This window comes from Acanthopagrus latus, chromosome 10 (assembly GCF_904848185.1).
Source record: "Acanthopagrus latus isolate v.2019 chromosome 10, fAcaLat1.1, whole genome shotgun sequence".
NCBI lineage: Eukaryota > Metazoa > Chordata > Actinopteri > Spariformes > Sparidae > Acanthopagrus > Acanthopagrus latus.
The window spans coordinates 18,631,090-18,650,312 of record NC_051048.1 but is presented as its reverse complement, the minus strand read 5'-3'; positions in this window follow the sequence as shown (position 1 = coordinate 18,650,312).

Below are 19,223 nucleotides of genomic sequence, written 5' to 3'. Positions count from 1 at the left end.
CGGAGGGAGCGGAAGCACTCGTAGGGAGTAAATGTGTGTTACGTGGAGATTTGTTCCAGCGTGTGTGTTTTATTATGAATGTCAAACCCAACAGCATCAGTCTGACATTTTGAGTTGTATTCTCATTCCTCACACCGTGCATGTTTCTAAGACGCAGCAGATCCGGAGTGTCTTTCCATCGTGAAGCACAGATTGAGAAATACTGACGCGGCCTGCCCTGCTGTCTTCGTCCCCAGCATACCTGAGTTCACATGACCTCTGCTCACTTCTCACAGAGGAAGCAGCTGAGGCGTGAAAGGTCTGTTACAGTCGAACAGGAAGATCACAATACTTTCTTTATTTCTGCTGCACGTTATTTATTTATTTTTTTTACCTGTCACGACCGGAGCAGCGTGACCATGCTGGTTCCCAAACCGTGGAAGTGTTACATCACCTCGAAAAAACGTTTTAACTGCTGTCGGATAGTTTGCTTCTTAAATATGAATATGACTATTGAGAAAGCAAAACACATGTCAGTGTCTTTCTTAAGATTAGGTGCATGTGACAGTAATATAGTGGAAGATGAACATCTACACAACTTTCTTTTCATATTTTTACCTAAAGGCTGCAGGGAGGTGTGCTCTACTTCACACTATACATCAGAAATTAGGCAGAAAATAAAGGACAGGCGACATATCCAAAGAGTTATTCTATATATGTTCCCTTCTTTTCAGTCTAGAGTCAAGTTGTCCAAGGAGGGAGGTGGCACCTGTGGGGGGGCTTAGACTCCTGACCTCAGTATTCCAGGACACGGCCCTGCTCGATCAGCTGTTTCACATTTCATCTGGACTTCACATTTCTTGACTGTTGACACGCCAGTAAATCTGACATCTGTGGTACGTAAATCAATTAAAAATCTGCTCGGGATTGAGGACAGAGGACATAAATATGGACCTCCAAAAAGCCTTTGGTACGGTCCGTCATAAAATACAGCTGTTAAAATTAAAATTGACTTCATGTTTTATCAGCACTGCTTAGTTTTTACACTTTGATCTGTGTCTTGTGCGCCTGGTGAGTTGTGCTGGACGTGTCCGATGGACCAATCAGAGCAGCAGAACTTTGAGAAAGGATGTCTGTAGGCCTCAGTAAATAAAAAATGAGAATCAGTTGGTGTTCCACAAAAAAATACCTCCATTAGGTAACAATAAGACATTTCTTCATTGCTTGTAAATAGAGATAACAGGTTTTACGTGACATTTTCAGAGGTGATATATAAACCAATGAGACACATCATGACACTGGGCCATTCATTGGCATTGACCTCAAGAGTCGATTTGATTAGGATTCTCAAAAACCTGTGCAGATTTATTACAACTCGTTTTATTTTATTTCAATTCTTGACTAAGTGACGTCAGTTCATCATAGGAACTTACATTTGTCCAATCGCCAACCAGTCATGAACACTGTTGTTTCCTTGACAATAAAACTGGAAAGTGAAAATTGTGAGTTGAATTCTAAACAGATTTACCTACTTTTAAAAATAACGATCAAGGATTTGTTCCTCCCATCAGACTGCGGTAAAGCCCGCCTCCACTCCCAGTCAAACAGCCACCTATGAGCGTAATTTGCAATTTCACATGTATTCAGACAGTCAGTTATTTGATTTATTCATTAATTGGTCTATTAAAATCTAAAAATTAAAAAAATGTATTTCCATCATTTTTGACTTTACAAAGACAAATCACGGCATTTTTTCCCTCACCAGGTTCACTGCTAGTTTTCCAGATTTTCACTATAATTTATTTATTTATTTATTTATTTATTTATTTATTCATTCATTCATTCATTCATTCATTCATTCATTCATTCATTCATTTATTTATTTATTTTGGCCTTTGGCTTTATTGAGAGGACGGTTGAAGATATGACAGGAAACAGGTTGAGAGAGAGGGGGAGTTACATGCAGCAAAGGGACCCAAGCTGGCAGTCGAACCCCAGGGTTTATTTTTATCTTTTCTTTTTTTTTAAATTGAAGGTGAACGCCATAATCATAATCTGTTTTTTTTTTAAGGCGAATGCCAGTGGGTGAACCGGGGCCTCCCCGGAGAAAACCTGTACAAAAACGATGTCACTCAGAGATCCACCCTCCACAGACGGCTGAGGAGAAAATCACTTGCAGCTTCGAGGCAAACAGCCAAACCTACCACCAGTACACATGCAACACAGCAGCCCCACCAACCCAACTGAACCTCAGCAGCTCGGCGTTCTGCTGCATTGTCATTCAGATGACGATGATGGAGATGATGCATAACTTGCGGTGACCAACAGCATTTCTCCCTCTCCTTTTTCTACCACTTTGGATATTGATTATGACAACAATGACAGTGAGACACATATTCTTGTGGGTGACCCAGCACTCTGGCCCAAGCTGCTTACTGATAGAGAGCACTGCTCAATAGTCAAAATAGGGCCACATCTGTGGACGGCAGTCCAGGTCAAAGATAAAGATTTAACATAAAATGAAAAGGGCCACAGATTCACAAAGGCAAACTATTACACAGTAATGGTTAACAGTCAGTGTAATATGTCACCATAACTAATCTTATTGTTTTGTATGCTGTTCTCACACAAGAGAGACCAGGAGGCTCTGTCCAGCCCCCTGCTGTGACTTGCCTCTTTTCAGTGTTTTAAAAATATGTTCATACACATTCAGTTAAATATTACATTACTGTAAATAATGGTCATTTCTTTGTGTAGTGCATATCATGCATGGCCCTGTATGAAATAATTAGCAGCTGCATGAAAGGAAAATTTTTGCTTTTGGTGAGCTGTAGACATCTTGAAGAAGGTGTATTTGGATTGCTCAAGCAAAGCTTTACCAGCATATAGCTAAATACCAGCAGAAAAATCAGTCTGCAAGGTATAAACTGCAAGGAACGAGACAGTCCTTTAGTTTCAAAACTAAAGTTGAAACAAATTCAAATCTATTTGTGCACATCCATGCCTTAGGACAATATGAGAGTTTGCAATATCCATAGAAAAGGACGTTTAATCCAATATGGATTACACTGGCTGAGTGGGATGGAGGAATGGAAGAATAGTGATTTTTGTTCCTCCCCTGTATGGAGTATCTCATTTTGTGATATAAGGTACATTAGACCGGTAGATGCAGGGGCCCCAAAATGGCTAAGTTCACCACTGGTTAACATGTTTGCATTGTGACTCAGTTGTGACAACTGATTTGAACCAACAACCTCACAGCACAGAGTAACACACCAGGACTGAAATCAGAACCACGCAGAAGCCTCTCGGCGTTCATTTGACATGACTTGGTGATATTCAAGTCAGGTTTGTTTCCTTCAGATTAAGTACAGTTGGCACCAAACCATAGCAACACGCATCTACAAGGACCAACACCTGGTCTTGGTTCAAAGCCAACCAGGGAACCACAGCCAGTCAGGTACAGAGACGCAGGAACAGATAACAATGCACACTGCTAGTCTATTCACAACTATAGACTGCAAAATGCTGGCTGCATGCAGATTTAACCCAGATAAAGGGAAAACACAAAATACGGCGCTGACCACAGGTGTGAACAAAGCGCAGTTTTCAAAAACATTCACAAATGGGGGACTGTGTGGATCTGTGGGGAACTTTTTGAAGCTCCCTTCGCATCTACAGAAAGATAAACGGGCTCTTTTATCAGGTTAGATGTTGTATAATTGTAGAGGGCGGGCTGGTAGATTCTAAGAACTGCAACCTTCAGTTCACAGGCTCTGGTGGGTTTATCTGATCGTGATGTCCTGAATCTCGAGCACAGCTTATCACCGCCATCATTCACATTTTGGTTAAGATCCTCTTCATGAGAGTGTGAGAAAGTCCTCCAGCTTTTATTTGAAGTCATCATTCTGTTTACAGACTTTACAGAGCTCTGATTTAAAAAAGAAAAAAAACTCTTTTGTTGGACATGAAGTCTTTGACATCAGCCCAGGATTCAGTCAAACTCAGGACATCTATCAAAGCTGCAGCATCAGAGCTTTGAAAAAAAAAAAACAGTACTGTGACACGTTGATCACAATCACTGTCGGTATGAGGTTGAGCACCTACCAGGAAGGATTAAACCATGAGGCATTTAACAGTCACCAGTCTTTCCTTTCAAACACATCTCTGCTACGTATCGGGGGCGTTGTGCTCCAACAGCAGAGTGGGTCAAGTGTTTATTTAAGCCAGAACACGATTATCCTTGTTGTCGGCAAAACCAAACACAGTTCAAATGCGGGTTTCTGCAGAACACGGATATGTTACATTCGCACATTTCACATCATCGATCATATCAACATTTGAACAGTACAAACCTTTGTTTGTCTTTGCAGTCGGAAAATGACGTCATGCGGTTTTATTCTGACGGCCGGAGCACAGTAACGTACAAACATGCGTCATCCGCAAAGAGCTGAATTAGTCCGCAGTGTTGTCAATACTCCAGTTTCTGCTCTTGATACGACTAATGTTTTTAATGTAATGTAACACAGAGAACTTCGTAAATGGAGGATTATATTCTGTGTTAAATATAAAACAAAGATTTGCCTCTTGGATATTTTACCAAATGTGTAACATATACCGACCCGTATCCAAAGCAGTTTTAGTCGCCTCAATTTAAATGCACTCTGCATAACAACCACCATTGCAGATGACAATCTGATGTCACTCAGGCAGAAATGTCCACAGACGAGGAAGTTGTTGTCAGTTTGAAGTCACGGAAGAGTGACAGCCGTCCTCAATCGCTCCCCAGAGGTACGGCGACAGCAACCAAATGAAACGAGAAGTTACCTCATGTAAAATTACGGATGTCTCTTGGTTGGAAGATTGTTGAAAACATTTGCAGTCATTTACAACCAGCCACAGGCGGCGCACATAACACCCTGCAGTTCTTACATCCGCCATCCGACCAAATCTCCGTTCATCTCTATTTCAAGAACATAACATTTACAGGAATGTAAAGATTGCCAGTGAGCAAAACAGGATTTGACAAGCTGTGTACAAGTCAACACAAATGTTTAGGAGACGGGGTTGGACACCTGTGACCAGAACATGCCTGTGTCTCGTCCCCAACATGACACAAAAGGGTCGCAGCTCGGTCAGATGTGGTGTTTCAGAGGGCTTCTCATTTTGGGATCAGGGCTTAATGAGAGGACGAGCAAACGACCTGCTGGTGTGAACAAGAGGGACGGCCCCGAGAGACGAGGCGTACGAGGGAAGGACACAAAGGACGGCTTAGAGGACCTCTGATGTCACCATGCACCGGCAGAGTGGCTCATTGAAACTGAAGTGCCTCCGCTGTGTCGCTTTTGTCCGCTTCTCGTCGGGCTCGTCCCTCTCCCAGAATAATGAGCCCTTTGACAAGTGATTAACTTCATAGTGGCTTTTAAAACTATTTTTTTCCACAAGTGTTTGTTTTAATGGCGGGCCTCAGTTCGTCACCTTTTAAGTAGCTTTTTTGTTTCATTGAATGCCCGAAGGCCAGAGTGGATCAACACTGATTTAAAGAAAAGCTGTGAAACATGACGACATGATACTAAATTTCACCCCTTCAGAATAAAATTCAAGGTCCACTCACCATATCTTACAGTGGGTGGAGTTTTTCTCAGATGTGATTTGAAGATCTGCTGATGACAATTCGGAGATATGAAAATCTGGAGTAAACAAGAAGCCAGTAAGTCAAGTTACTCAAGTTTGTGATAACAATATTAAAGGAGCATGATGTAGTTTCAGGAGAAAGTTCAGTAAGTGATTCGTCATGCCTACAAACTGACCTGAAAGGACGACGAAATTTCATGTTTGACTTTGTTTTCTAGCTTCAGTGTTGTGTTCAGCTGAACAGCTCAGTTTATTCACTTATTGGAGTTTGTCTTATTACCTCATTATTATTGTAAATAGTTTAAATTTCCTCTCACTTCTTTAGTACTCCCTTCTTTTTTAATTCCGATATCTAAATATATTGGCCGATATTCTTGCACTGAAACAATAATAAAAAGTTAAAAAATAAATAAATGAAAAAACATACCACACATGTTACGTCAGTACCAATATTTCTTTGAGGCTTCAAATCACCAAACCATCTAATACAACTGGGAAGAATGATTGTAATTAGCCTTTAGCCTGTTAAGCTTATAAGCTAACAGGGAGGGTTTTTATCCTGAAGTTTGGAAAAATGTGTTTCTCTTTCCTTTAAGAGCCGGTTCGGATCCTCTCGGGTCGGCAGGGGGTGCAGTCGTCCCCTGAGGGTCGACCGCCCCCCGGCGGGAGAATTGTTTTTACCCCGGCTGTGATTTGCCTGTGCTGCAACATCTAATTCCACATACGATTTTTGTCAAATCAATGCCTGGACTTTTGTCTTATTAAGGCCAGCCTGGTTTCCTACAGCAAGCAGGGTGCTTCAACCCCCCGATGAGGGAGGCAAGCTGAGGCTGCCCCTCGACACAAAACAGCACACCACTCCACAGCAGCAGGACACTTCCTCGGCCGGCAAAATGAGATGAAAGCTTTAAACCGTGAAAACAGTGGTTGGAAAAGCTTGTGAAGCCCCGCTACCCTGCCAGCACTGAATAAAGATGGGCCGTCCACCCGCAACAAAAGCCGAGCACAACAGGGAGAAACATCAAAGTGTGACGGCGTCAGGGTAGAAACAGCTATTTGTCCCGACGGCTCCCGCTGAGAAAAACGCAGGTGAATTTTCAGGTAATTGCACGGCGCGTTGAAGAGCTACAGTTTGTTTGTGTTTCTTATTTTTCCATACGATACCCCTTCATTAGAGCGGCGAACACACTTTCACCTCTTACAGCGTTTATGCCGCTTTATATCTGTTCAGCAGATGGTGTCAAAACACATGTCGGGGTAAATCTCAAAGTCCTGGTCGATTTGAATTAAATATCGCAAGGATTTCATTTCATTTCGGAATTACTTCATTTGATTCAACTGATTGATGATTTTGACATCTGCAGCGGCGTCTAACAGGGTGCAGGCTCAGATGTGTAATTAACAGAAAGGCGATTCTGACTACAGCAGAGTGTTTTGTTCTCCGTCCTCGGGTGGATTTACCCGTCCATGTAGATTACAATCGCCCTTTGATTCAGGTAACACCACGAGGAACGATCTCTCGATAAGAAGGCGTGAAACTCTTCAAACAGGCACTTTAGAGTGAAGACTTGGAAAAGTTAGTTCAAGGTCAAACAAAAACAATAAATGCGATGTACTTCCTGTGAATTCCACTTTCAGGGCCAATAGTGTGCTTTCAGGACAGCGTCTGAACATTCAAATGACTGGAATAACATTTCACTACAACAAAATGTATTCTAATATACGCACAAACAATTTTTTCATGTGTCGTTTAGACACTCGATAGACACGTAAAATCGTTCAAGGTGCAAAAATGTAGGAATTCTAGTGTGAAAACATTTATAGAATCAACAGAAACTACCAACAGGATGTGACGTTCGACGTTATGTCATCGAAGCCTATGATTAGCATGCAAGCTAGATAGAAATTAGCCCTCAGAAGCTCCTGTGCTAGTGCATGTGAGCATCAACACTGCCCTGGTGCTCCGAACCGCAGAACTGAGTCAGCTAATAGGGCTGCTACTAGCTAGATGCAGCTACTAGCGGTAACTTCATCTACATGCTGCCCCTTATTTGTTTGGTGCATGCATTCGACAGGTGGCCACTTCTTACATAGTGCACCTTTAAAATTAATAAGAGGGGTTTTTCATGAACATAGTTTTATGCTTTAGCAGAAAAAAGGAGCCTGGAAGTTTAAAAATTCTAACATATTATCATGTTTTGGGACTTTTAGGAATCTTGTGAAAGGAAATCTGATATACGCAGAACACTGAAGTGAGGAACTGAGACGCACCACGTTCATGATCTCATTGTGAAACTCTAGAGGTTTAGGATTAATCTGCCTCATGCAATCAGATTTTGCCATGCACAAGAATGTTTATTGAACATGCAGTGAGGTGTAGGACTCAGAATGCAGCACATTCCCCAGTTGAAGCGGTGTAGAGGCCCGTCAATAGAGGCGCTTGATAACCGCAATAAACCGATGCTAATCTCGGTCAAACATCGCTTCACATTTAATCCTGATTAGAGTTTCCTCCTCCAAACTGCAGCCACATATTAAGTATTCTGTTCACTTAAATTTGGTGTAATATTTCTTTAAATATTTGGCTGCAGGCGTCCGTGTCCTCAGTGGCCTCAATCATCCTCGGAATAAATTCTGCTGAACACTGATGAACAGTAATTGCCATCCATCTCAATATGTGCAGTGTCATGACTTGGCTGTGAGTGTACAAAATGCGTTTTCTTTCTTTTTTTTTTTGAGTTTGCAGGCGACACACGCTCAAGAGATTCCAATCTCATGAATAATGCAGAGCCGCGCGAGAGAGTAATGACGGCGGATGAAACTTTGTGCGAGTAATTGTGTAAGTAGACTCATCAGCATTAGGAGTGTGTGTGTGTTTCTGTGTGTGTGTGTGTGTGTGTGTGAGGAGTAAATCTCATCACTTTCCACATCAAGATGCGGCAAAATTATGCCGCTGCACGACAAGAATAGCAACAAGCAAATCACTCGCTACCACTTCTTCCTTTTCCCTTTTTTTTCTTCTTTCTCTGCTCCTACATATCGGAGCAACAATTGACTCATGCCAGTCTGACAGCCATTGTGAGCGGATCTGGAAACGTGAGAAAAGTCGCTCCGCGTTTTCTATCCGTGGGCGAGTTTTAATTCACGTTCTCAGCTCCCAGCATGCCTGTATTCCTTCCACCTGACTGTGCTCTTTGGTCGGCCCTCTGCGCCTAAGTGACCGTATATTATGCTGGCATGGGCATCCATTCAGGGCCTCCATTTTCTAGGTGATTGACTCTGAAAAACTTTTTTCGGCGTAATCCCCGAATGTTTCCCCTGTGTTTAAGGGAGGGTCAACATTGTTTGAGACCCTGGGAGTCCTGCCCGGTTGTGTGTCTGTCATGCTGGGATTAAGAGCGGTGGGTGGAGCTGGATTTTAACAGGTGGAGAGATACCTCAGCAGCGGGACGGACCAGATCCGCAGAGCCGGGCCAGCCTCCTGTCAGTCGTTCAAACCGAGGACGCCCAGCGCCCCCAGAGAATTCACATATTTGCTCAGCTAGACAAATAAAAAATAAATGTGTTTACAGTAACAGAAAAGGAGGAGCAGGAGTCTGGAGCGATGCTTGCAGCTCTGATAGGGCTAACAGTAGCATGCCAACAGTGTCAGTGTTCATATGCTGATGTTAACATATCTCAGCGTCCCCGATGAAAAGTCAGAAGATCGCCAAAGTCATCAGGATTCATCCTCTGGGAACAACGAAACGCCTGCACAAGCATTCATCCCAGAGATATTTCAGTCTGAACCACAGTGTCCGACGAACAGACCAACATCGCATCCACAGAGACGAGGCACAACCCTTCTCTCCGCTGCCTTTACGCATCATAAACCGTGTCTTTAAAATCGGCTCTTGCCAGTCAAAGCGAATCAGACGGCGAGAGGAAATGTTCAGACCATTACTCACCACTGCTTCTGTTCTGTCAACAAGCCGATGGTGACGGATGAATGCTACTCTTTTCCCAACAAAACGGGCCAATTTGTCTCCGTCCATCTTCCATCAGCATCTTGGTTCATCACCGGGATCAGAAACTGGTCCACTTGGCTAGTCGGGCCTGTGTGGCGCGCAATGGAACATTATGTTCATCTTCTTTTTTTATTATTTTTTTGTGGCAGTCAATGCAATAAAAGACAGTCAAGTGGTAGAATGACACTCACAAAGGCGTTATTTGGCGTGGAGCAAGGATAAGGTAAGTTTTTATTATTATTATTATCTGAAACACTCAGAAATAGCACAGAGAGATTGCTGCTGCAGTGAATAAAGAATTTTCAACTCAGCGTCTCTCATCCAGTGTGAGTTCATCTCCTCTACGAGCTCCCTCCCCATCTTCATCTTGGAAGACATGAGCAACGCCATGAGCAACGGCAGCGGTTCCCTTCATGCCTCAGTGCGACTGGCCGCAGATAAGGACCACCACCCACATTAGCACGTAGGTAATTATTTGGATTTCAGCGAGCAGGTGGTGATGGAGGCAGGAGCGCCCGTGATCAGAATCCAGAGTATCTCCAGATAAACATCAGGGGCTCTGAGACACACCGACACCAGCCCTCGCAACGCTCACCGGGAGCCCACATACAGTATCTCTCCCCAGATATGCAGTCATTAAGCACCGCGTGTCGGAAAGAAGGAAAATAAAAGTGGGGAAGGTGTAAATGCTGCTGTACTGTTAAGGCTTGTTGTACTTGTTGTACCAGCATAGGAGTGAAGTGGTTTCTGACAAATGGGACCAACAGCGTCGACGGAAGCAAAGTGCAAGATTTAGACATCCATGATGGAAAATGTTTAATCAGACGTATCTTGAAGTTGAAGAGTGATATTGATGATTTTGTAAATTAACAATACAATTTTTTACCAACTAATTCATCAGAAAAGATAGAAAAGGTGCTATAGGCCTCTCTGTCTAGATTCTAATCAAATCGATGACAAGAATAGCGCATATTTCCCCAAAAAGTCAAACTGCTTTAAGTTGATTTTGTGGTAGAGTTAGCTAAGTTAGCTAAGGGTTCATTCTCTGTCCTATGATCTGGCTACGGGGTGAATGAATGTAATGTAAGTCCACTCCTAAGCTAATACAGATCATATTAGCTCACAGCTTTCAGCTATCAGCTGCAAAATGCTCTACGAAGTGTGATTACTTAGCCTAGATGCTAATTTAGTCTTTCTGCTGTTCGGCACAGTTGTTATGATGGTAGTTTCGTTTAAAAAGAGACTCTTCTGGAATCTTCTGGATTCCACAGAACAGCAGACTTTGCATGTTGCACAAACCTGTAACTTTTTTTAAGCATGCATATTTATTTTTTCATAACTTTACTCATATCTGCAGAAAAATAGAAACTACAGAACCACTCTGATTGTTTTTTTTTCCCCCTGCACGTTAATTAAACTTTAGGACGGTTTGTGTTGCGTCTGGCCTCTCGACGATTTGACAAAAGTGTTGCTGTGACTTGTTGGCAGATGTACTTACGTGACGAATCCATCTCCACCCTAATCATCCCATCTCCTCTCTCCCTCTCTCTCTGGCTGTTGCTGCCTTTGTATGGAGGTTTCAAGTCATCGCAGATAAGGTGCATTTTCACACTGTTAATCAGATTGTCCTGACGATCTGCTCCCCCTGCGACATGCATAGTTTGGCATGGTGTTTTCCGATGAGACATTCGCCTCAGATCTAATCCCACTAAAGCTCTCCACTCCACTGGACTGATGGGAGGTGGTGGGCAGATGTGGATGAGTTACTGTGGAAAGATAATGACTGTATGATGCAATGTCGGAGAGAGGAGCAGGGGTCAGGAGAGCTCGCTGTCGAACTGTCGACTTTATTCCTACAAAGCTGTATCGGAACATTATAACCCTGCAGATGATTTACATTTAAACTTGATTAATCGAGAGAAAGTTTGCTTTTTTTTCCCTCCAGCGCAGCGTGCTTCATATTCATGCATTTAAGTGAAGTTAAGGAATCAGCGCTTTGCTCAAACACCAACACAACCTCAAACCTGACTCGAGACTGAATACGCCGACTGCTAATGACGCCTAAAATGTCAAAAATGAGTGTAAGGGAGAGGACAGACTGCATACCAAACACTCTTTACATCACTGTTTGTGTGGTGTTGTGGGCAACAGAAGTGCTTAAGAGCATGTTTTCATTTCAAACCTCACATACCTCAACTCCTGTCTTTGTCTGAGCCATCCATCCACCCCAGCCCCCTCCGTCTGTGCACCTTCTCGCTCTGACTTCCTCCTTTGCTCCCGTCATAATTACTACAACCACCCGAGGTCGCCACTTTACAATAAATGTACGTATCTGCTTGCACAGACGACGACTAACGCTGTTTTTCCCGGCCGTCACAGACACGACTGGCCTCCGAGGAGCTACATCACACACTGCAAACACAGTAGACCTCTGCTGACACCATAATAGGGCCAGTGGACTATTGACTGAATATTAAGCAAGTTAAGTTTTGAAACAATAATGAGAACAAAATGTAGTACAATACAGGAGAACAGTTTTGTCTTCGTGGCGACAAAAAGGATAGCTTCAATTACCCAGGGACGTATGAGAATGGCTCCGTCAGGGCGCCAGTCCTCCATCTTGCCTGCAGTCATTAATTGGATCTAATCAACACCGCAGGGAAAAGTTACTGTCAAGACTAATTAGCCAAAATGGAGCTTCTGTAATGGGAAACAAATGAACAACAACAGTTAACTGTAGCAGCCTGCGCCATGCTTTATGACTCATTCAGTCTCAGCGGGAAAGATTTTTTGGAGCAGCACCGCTCAGAATTACATTAGCACTTGATTTCTGTTTTGAGGGAATGTTTGAGTATTAGGCACACTAAAAAATGATATTGAATGGGCACGTCTGCAAAGTGTTTTTCAAGGCTTGTCGTAAAACAAATATATATTTATTTGCTGAATTCTCTCTGCCAGGTTGCCCATTGGGAGGCGTCCTCTTCAACCCCAGGCCTCAGAGGTCATGAGAAATGTTGACTTAATCCTTTCGTCATCCTCACACTACTTCTGAGAGTCGGGGCAGGGAGCAGAAAAAGGAACCTTTGTTTCTCCCACAGCGGCGCAAACAAAAGGGGGCTGGGATTGGGAGAAGCGCACACACACACCACCTGCAATTAACAGCTTAGAGTTCGTCCTCTCAGCACAAAAACCCTCAGCGAGCGAGGAGCATGGAGGCAACGTCAAGATTAGGTGGGAAGTACTGCGAGGGCATTAGAAAAACTTGTGAGAATGAAGACATTTGTCACAGAGTATTACTTACAGGATGCTGGAGGACAGTCACCCTATACCGTGGAAGAGTAATTGTGGAGGGTTCGATAACTACCGGCTATTGATGACTATTAAGCACTTTAACGACTTGGGTCGGAGGTTTGCACCGCGGTCACACACATCGCGAACAAGCCTCCGTTTGTCCGCACATATGTTAGATCTGGCAGTTGATACTGCGGACATCTGCCATGGGAGAGAAGGTGTTGAGCTGTCACGAGAAGCACACAAACACCGAAGTCGTTCAGTATACAGTGAAACGTGTGACGCAGAGCTGCGAGCGCAGGCCTCGCGGCGTCATCCAGAAAGTTGTCTCCGCTGGAACATTTCCGTCGTCTGAACTTTACTCAAAATGCCAACTTCATTAAAAGAAAATTGGGTCAAATGCACCGAGTGCAAATTAAAATCAGCAAAGGGAGAGGAGATGATTGTAATTAACATCTCTTCAATCAAGCTGGAGTGTGGGAATTACAGCTCCGTGTTTTACATTTATCGCTCGGCTCCGAGGACTTTCTCAGGTGGCGCGACGTCGCTTCTTCTGTTTTAAAGGGACCAGACGCACACGCGGACCTTCTGGGACGAGCTCAAACTTTTAAATGAGCCTTACAACAATCTCTCTCTTATAATGAAATGCAAACGTACAAAAAAAAAAAAGAAATTACACCTGAACGACATTATGCACGGTGGAGAGGCTGCACGCACCTGTGACACCTGCACACACGACACCTGGAGAGACTTTAAAATGAAGCTAGAGGAGACTGGAACTCTTTCAGACAACTAATCTCTTCCTTTTAACCTTTTTTTTTTTTTTTTTACAGAGAAACTGCTTGTGTTTAATTTAATCATGACTGCGGTTGTTGTTAACAATGTGAGGATGCCAGGATTTGTCAGGCCGATTCGTGTCATCTCTTTGTCTTGTTCCTTTGTTTAGTTTAGCCCTATGTTCCCACATTTCCTCATTTAAGGGCCAGAGTCAGGGTTAGAGTTTGGGCTGGCCTAGCCCTAACCCTTAAATTGAAGGGAAATGTAGGAACACAAGACCTAATTTTGAAAATGTCCTAGAAATGTGGGAGCATAGGGCTGACCCCCCTGCAACGCTCTCAAAAGTAATAAACAGACATTTAAAAGAATGAACGTGTATTAGTTTGCAGTATACACAAATATGAATACAGCATATATGAACAATGTGCTAGTACTTGGTAGAAGATTTGCAATAATTGGTGTATTGTGCAATGTAGGAAGTGTGCTGGATACGCTGCACCAGCAGGACATCTCATAACTTGCTAACAGATTGTTAACCAAGAATAAGTGATTTTTATCTGATTTCAGCTGCAGATTGAGAAGCTTGTAAAAGAGATTTCAGTCTCACTTCCTCAGAACATAAAGGTTATATCAATAAGCAAAGTGACATGGTATGATAACCATCAATTTTCATGCTGCGGTACAGCGCTGCAATCCTCTTATTAATCCACAGACATATTGTACAGATTCACTTCCGAAGCAGTTTTCCTCGCAGGTTTTGGACTGCGGGGATGATTTATAGGCACACTGCTGCCTCCACGCTCAGACCCAGAGATTCTCTCAGCTTCATTACTGGAGATAATTACGAAACTCCACCACTGCATCTTATACGATAAGGTCAGCTGATCTCCAACTGTGAGACATAATAACCACTGGTATTGGGAAATTGGAAATTATATCTAACTCTGGTCCACAATGAGCTTATTGATAATTAGAGGAGACTTCAGGGACATTTCCATTCACATTATTTAGTCACTACTATATTTTTTGGGGGGGTGATCCACTGCCTTCTGCTCGTAGACCGCCATCAGCCCAAAAATGTGAGCAATTATGCATCAGAATCTGACTCATAGTCCTGTAAAATCTGTTTTTATTGTACTATATTTTACAAGCAAAACCCCTGAGAAGAGCATCAGCTGTATCTAGTAAGTGTTGTGGTGTAACGATGTTATTCAATTCTGTGAGTACATGTGCGTAGGTCAGGGTTGTTTCGGGGGTCTGCTCGGGGGGGGTGGCACTGCGTGGCGCCTGGTCCCGGATCATTTATAAACCCACACCCGAGCCATGCTGGTAGCCCCCCGGAGCAGCCCAGCTCCTGTGGTGGGTGGCAGCAGCTGAGGCTGTAGGATGTAGACGAAGCCAGGCGTGTAATCCCTCTCTCAGAGTCGGAACGCACTGCTGAGGCAGGAAAATAAATATGGAGGGGTGAATGAAGGGGAGACGCTATTACCGAGATTGTTTTCATACGATTCCACGATGCTGAGAAGTAGAATTGAGGGAAAGAGCGCCGTCACTTTGCTCTCAAACATTCAAACTATGCCGATTCTTTCAAAAGCCAAAGCTCTCTACCAAATGGTCTCTCACGTATTCCTTCACTTGTCGGCATAAATCACCACATTTACACGCGCAGGACTGTACGCTTCCACTTCATGTGAGGAGGTGAATTAACACTGCTCACATTCTGCCTGTTCGCAAAGTGCTTTAGGTCACTCTTTCCTAATTTGGATCAATTATCCCATTTCCCCCCCTCCTCTCTGAAACAGTGTTTCTCATTCAGCATAATGCAGCAGCCATTTGTCAGCGCCGCGTCGTGCGCTCGCCTCTTCGCCATCCGTGGACGCACACTCCCGTCAGGGTGACTGAATGCTCGCTTTCTCCACTGTCTGAGGCTCATTTGAAATTCAAATATTGCCTCATTGCCGAGCCTCGATAATATTGACTTTCACTAACTCTCCAGAGGCACCAGGGGTATATTCAGAGCAGGATTGTGTTTTGTTTTTGTTTTTTTTCCTACAGTATGTCTCGCAGCATCTGGGGCTTTTCTGGACTGCTTCAGATGCTGAAGGGGGCAGAAAGTTCTGTCTGGCTCACAGGAAGTGGAAATCTTTATGAAAACGCAGCCAAACCTGATAGAAATCTAAGTTGCCGCTCTTTAAATTGGCAGGCTCGTGGCGCTCAATAGTCCAGGGCGGTTTGTGAAACATAAATTTAGTCCCCAACCTCCCCTTTAAAGTGAAGCGTGAACATTAGCATCTCCAGCAGTGTGCCAACAAGGAAGTGAGGCCCACGCTGCAGCTGCGCCTGGTGTCCACTAGATGGAGGACTACATCACTGAGGAGGGCTCCAGTGATCCTCTGGTACATGGATCACCTGCTCTACCACATGAGCGCTCTGTTATTGGTGTTCTTGATTATTTGTCTAATTGTTGTCTATTATGATGTGTTGTTTAAATGTTTGACCGAAGAGATGGAGAGATGTTCTGTGTCACAGACGTCTAAATCATTTCCTCTCTGTGACTGATGGTCCAAAGCCGATAAAGATGTCGAGTTTGCAGCGATGTGAATCCTGAGGTCATGAACTTCTGTGCACCGCTCAGAGTTCACTGACCTCTGATCAGACTGTGATGTCAGTCCAAGTGTGGTCGTACTTATATCGAATCTTCAGATTAACTTTAGATGTTTGTTTTCCAAACTTCATAAGTCATAAATGTTCAATTTTAAAGAGAGACTGATTTTTTTTAAATTTTTTTTTGCAGATCAGCTAATTGACTGATCAATGAACTGACTAACTGGTTCGTTGCTGAAGCAGTATAAATATGTGGAATATCTGTATCAGCAGTAAGTTGTGGAAAGAAACTCATATTTACTCACATCATCTGTTCACGACAGTTTGAACTATTCTTGTACTTAATCGTACTTTGGACTCCTTTACGTACTCCTTCACATTTATCTGATACATTTTGTGACTCCTTAGTTTACAAGTTCAGATTATCAATTAAAATTAGCTCCACCTCTACCAGCTGCAACATCGTATATCAATGATTCAACTCCAGTCATTTTCTGATATTGGTGCTTTTACACTTTTGTACTTTTCACCTTACTGAAATGTTGAATATTTGACTTGTAATGGAGTCTTTCTGTACTCAACCTGTGAACATTACTACAACAGAGTTTACATCGACTGTGTGTGATGCAGCTTCTTGTTCCATCCAATGAAACAGCGCCCTGCTCATCAAGGTGATGAAACATGAGAACCCCCCCAAAAAAACATACAGTCATAATAAGCAGTTAATGCAGCGGGTATACATGAGGTTTGCTTCACCTGATGTAAATGCAGATGTGGTGTTAACATTAATAAGTGTAATTAAGACCTCTGGGACGCAGCAGTATGGAGGGCAGATCAATCGACTAATTATATGTTTGGAAGCAGACTCATTAGTGAGATTATATAGAGTTACATCAGTGTTTGACGTTTGAAGTGTAACATCGGCCCCAGAGACGCACGGAGGGAATCTCCACAGGCTGCCACATCATCATAAACAACGATGGTGGGCGGTCACGCTGTGGTTTCTTCTGTTGATAGAAGCAGGTTTATAAAACCCTAATTACATCTGTCTCAATCCCACGATAGAGCGGGCTATAGCACACATTGTACCAGGTGAGCTCAGCCAAGAGGCAAAGTGCACACTCGCCTTTATCACCAGCCGTAAAAAGGGATTAGAGAATGAAGACACCGCTGTAATCAGATATCAACACACAATGCTATCATTACTTTGTAATGACTATTAAATTGTAAAAACATCCCATCAGTGTTACGTAACTGCAGGTGATCGACGCCTGCAGGAAGACAAAGATGCGTGTTTACAGTGTGAGACTAAGTGTGAGCTCACTGAAGTGGAATCTTCTAAACATATGCAAAAGTATGTGTACTTGTACTCAAGTGGACGCATAACATTAACAGTTAAAGATCCCTTCCACACATTTGTGAAGGCATGACTAAAAATGATCTCAGGTGTGTTTGAAGAAAAGCAAAATTATTACTGTAGAATTCATAAAACAGCACCTGTATACATAAATTATGCAATTTGTTTTCATTATAACATTTGGATACATGAGGTTTTTGTGTTTCTTCACTGTGAAATCCGTTGTCAGGCTTCATGTCACACTCGCGGCTCGATGCGAGCCTGTATGTTAAAGGCTCTTGACTTGACTGAAATTGCCCAACTGAGCACATTTTGTGTTGTCAGTCTACATAACACATGGACAATATGTAAAGTGTTGTCAGTGGCGACATTACAGCTTTCTGTGTAACGTCACCCAGTGTGTGAGCACATGCTCAGACTGGCCACCCTCAACATTCGATCTTATATTCTGGCTGCAGAGGGTGTTAAAGCAACAAATGAGTTGACAGGCACTAACACTAATTCTTCACTCTTTACACGGATGATGCAGGAAGGACTGAAGATTCTCAGTCAACACTGGGGAAAAAAAATCCCCTCTGTCAAGTTTAAAGTCTAGACTTGCAAAAAAGAGATCTCACCTAAAATTCATTCTTCTATTTTACTGAACAGAGAGTTCATTAATGAGATAAACTGAGCCCAGGACTTGGCTTCCCCCCTGTGGATCTATCCTCCAACCATCCTTTATAAACAGCAACATCCATCTTGCCCTGCAGCCTGTGAAGAATATGCACATTGTAGCAGTGGTGAACTCACTATAGCTGCAACATGACTCATGCGATCATTGTATCGTTTACCTGTCTCGCTCCCAATTAGCTCCTCTGCTAATGCTGTTCTATTAAATGGAAGTGGAGTCTTGTGGTGGCTGAGTGTCAACAATGTATTCAGTATTCTCTCAGTGTCCATAATCCAACAGTGGGGCCCAGAGTTCACAGCTCTTCCCCTCAAGAATGCAGCTACAGTGGCCCCGTTGTCCGAGGACACCAGCTGAATGACAACTACTTCGCTACTTTAAAGGACAATACCGCTGTTGTTCTTCTTCTTCAACGAGATGTATCGCATTTTATTACGAGTCCACAGCGCCAGCCAACAACTTGCAAACAGTGCTACTGTTTTTCCATGTGGCATCCATGTGTCCTCCATTCAGTCATTTACGTATCAAATGAAAAGCTACACAGTTGAGCTGAACGTCAAGAAGGAGCCGTCGAGCCCGGAGGAGTTTTGAGTAAAGACTCTCCTTCAGTCTCTCGCCAAGAGTTAGACGAGAGGATTGACACCACACTCTTGTGTCTTTACTGTAAATACATACATGTAAGGCAATAGCCATCAGCCAGTTAGCTTAGCTTAGCATAACATACCTGAGACATGCGGAACAGATAGCTTCATGTTTATTCATCTAAGTGCCACGGACGATATTTAATAGCTTTCATGCTAACAGATACAAAGCCATGACATGTGCAGTCCTTTTCCTCCGATGAAGGCCATGTGGTTTGGTCGAAAGCTCCAGAAAAGCTTTGTCAGGCGACCTTAGGTTGGGA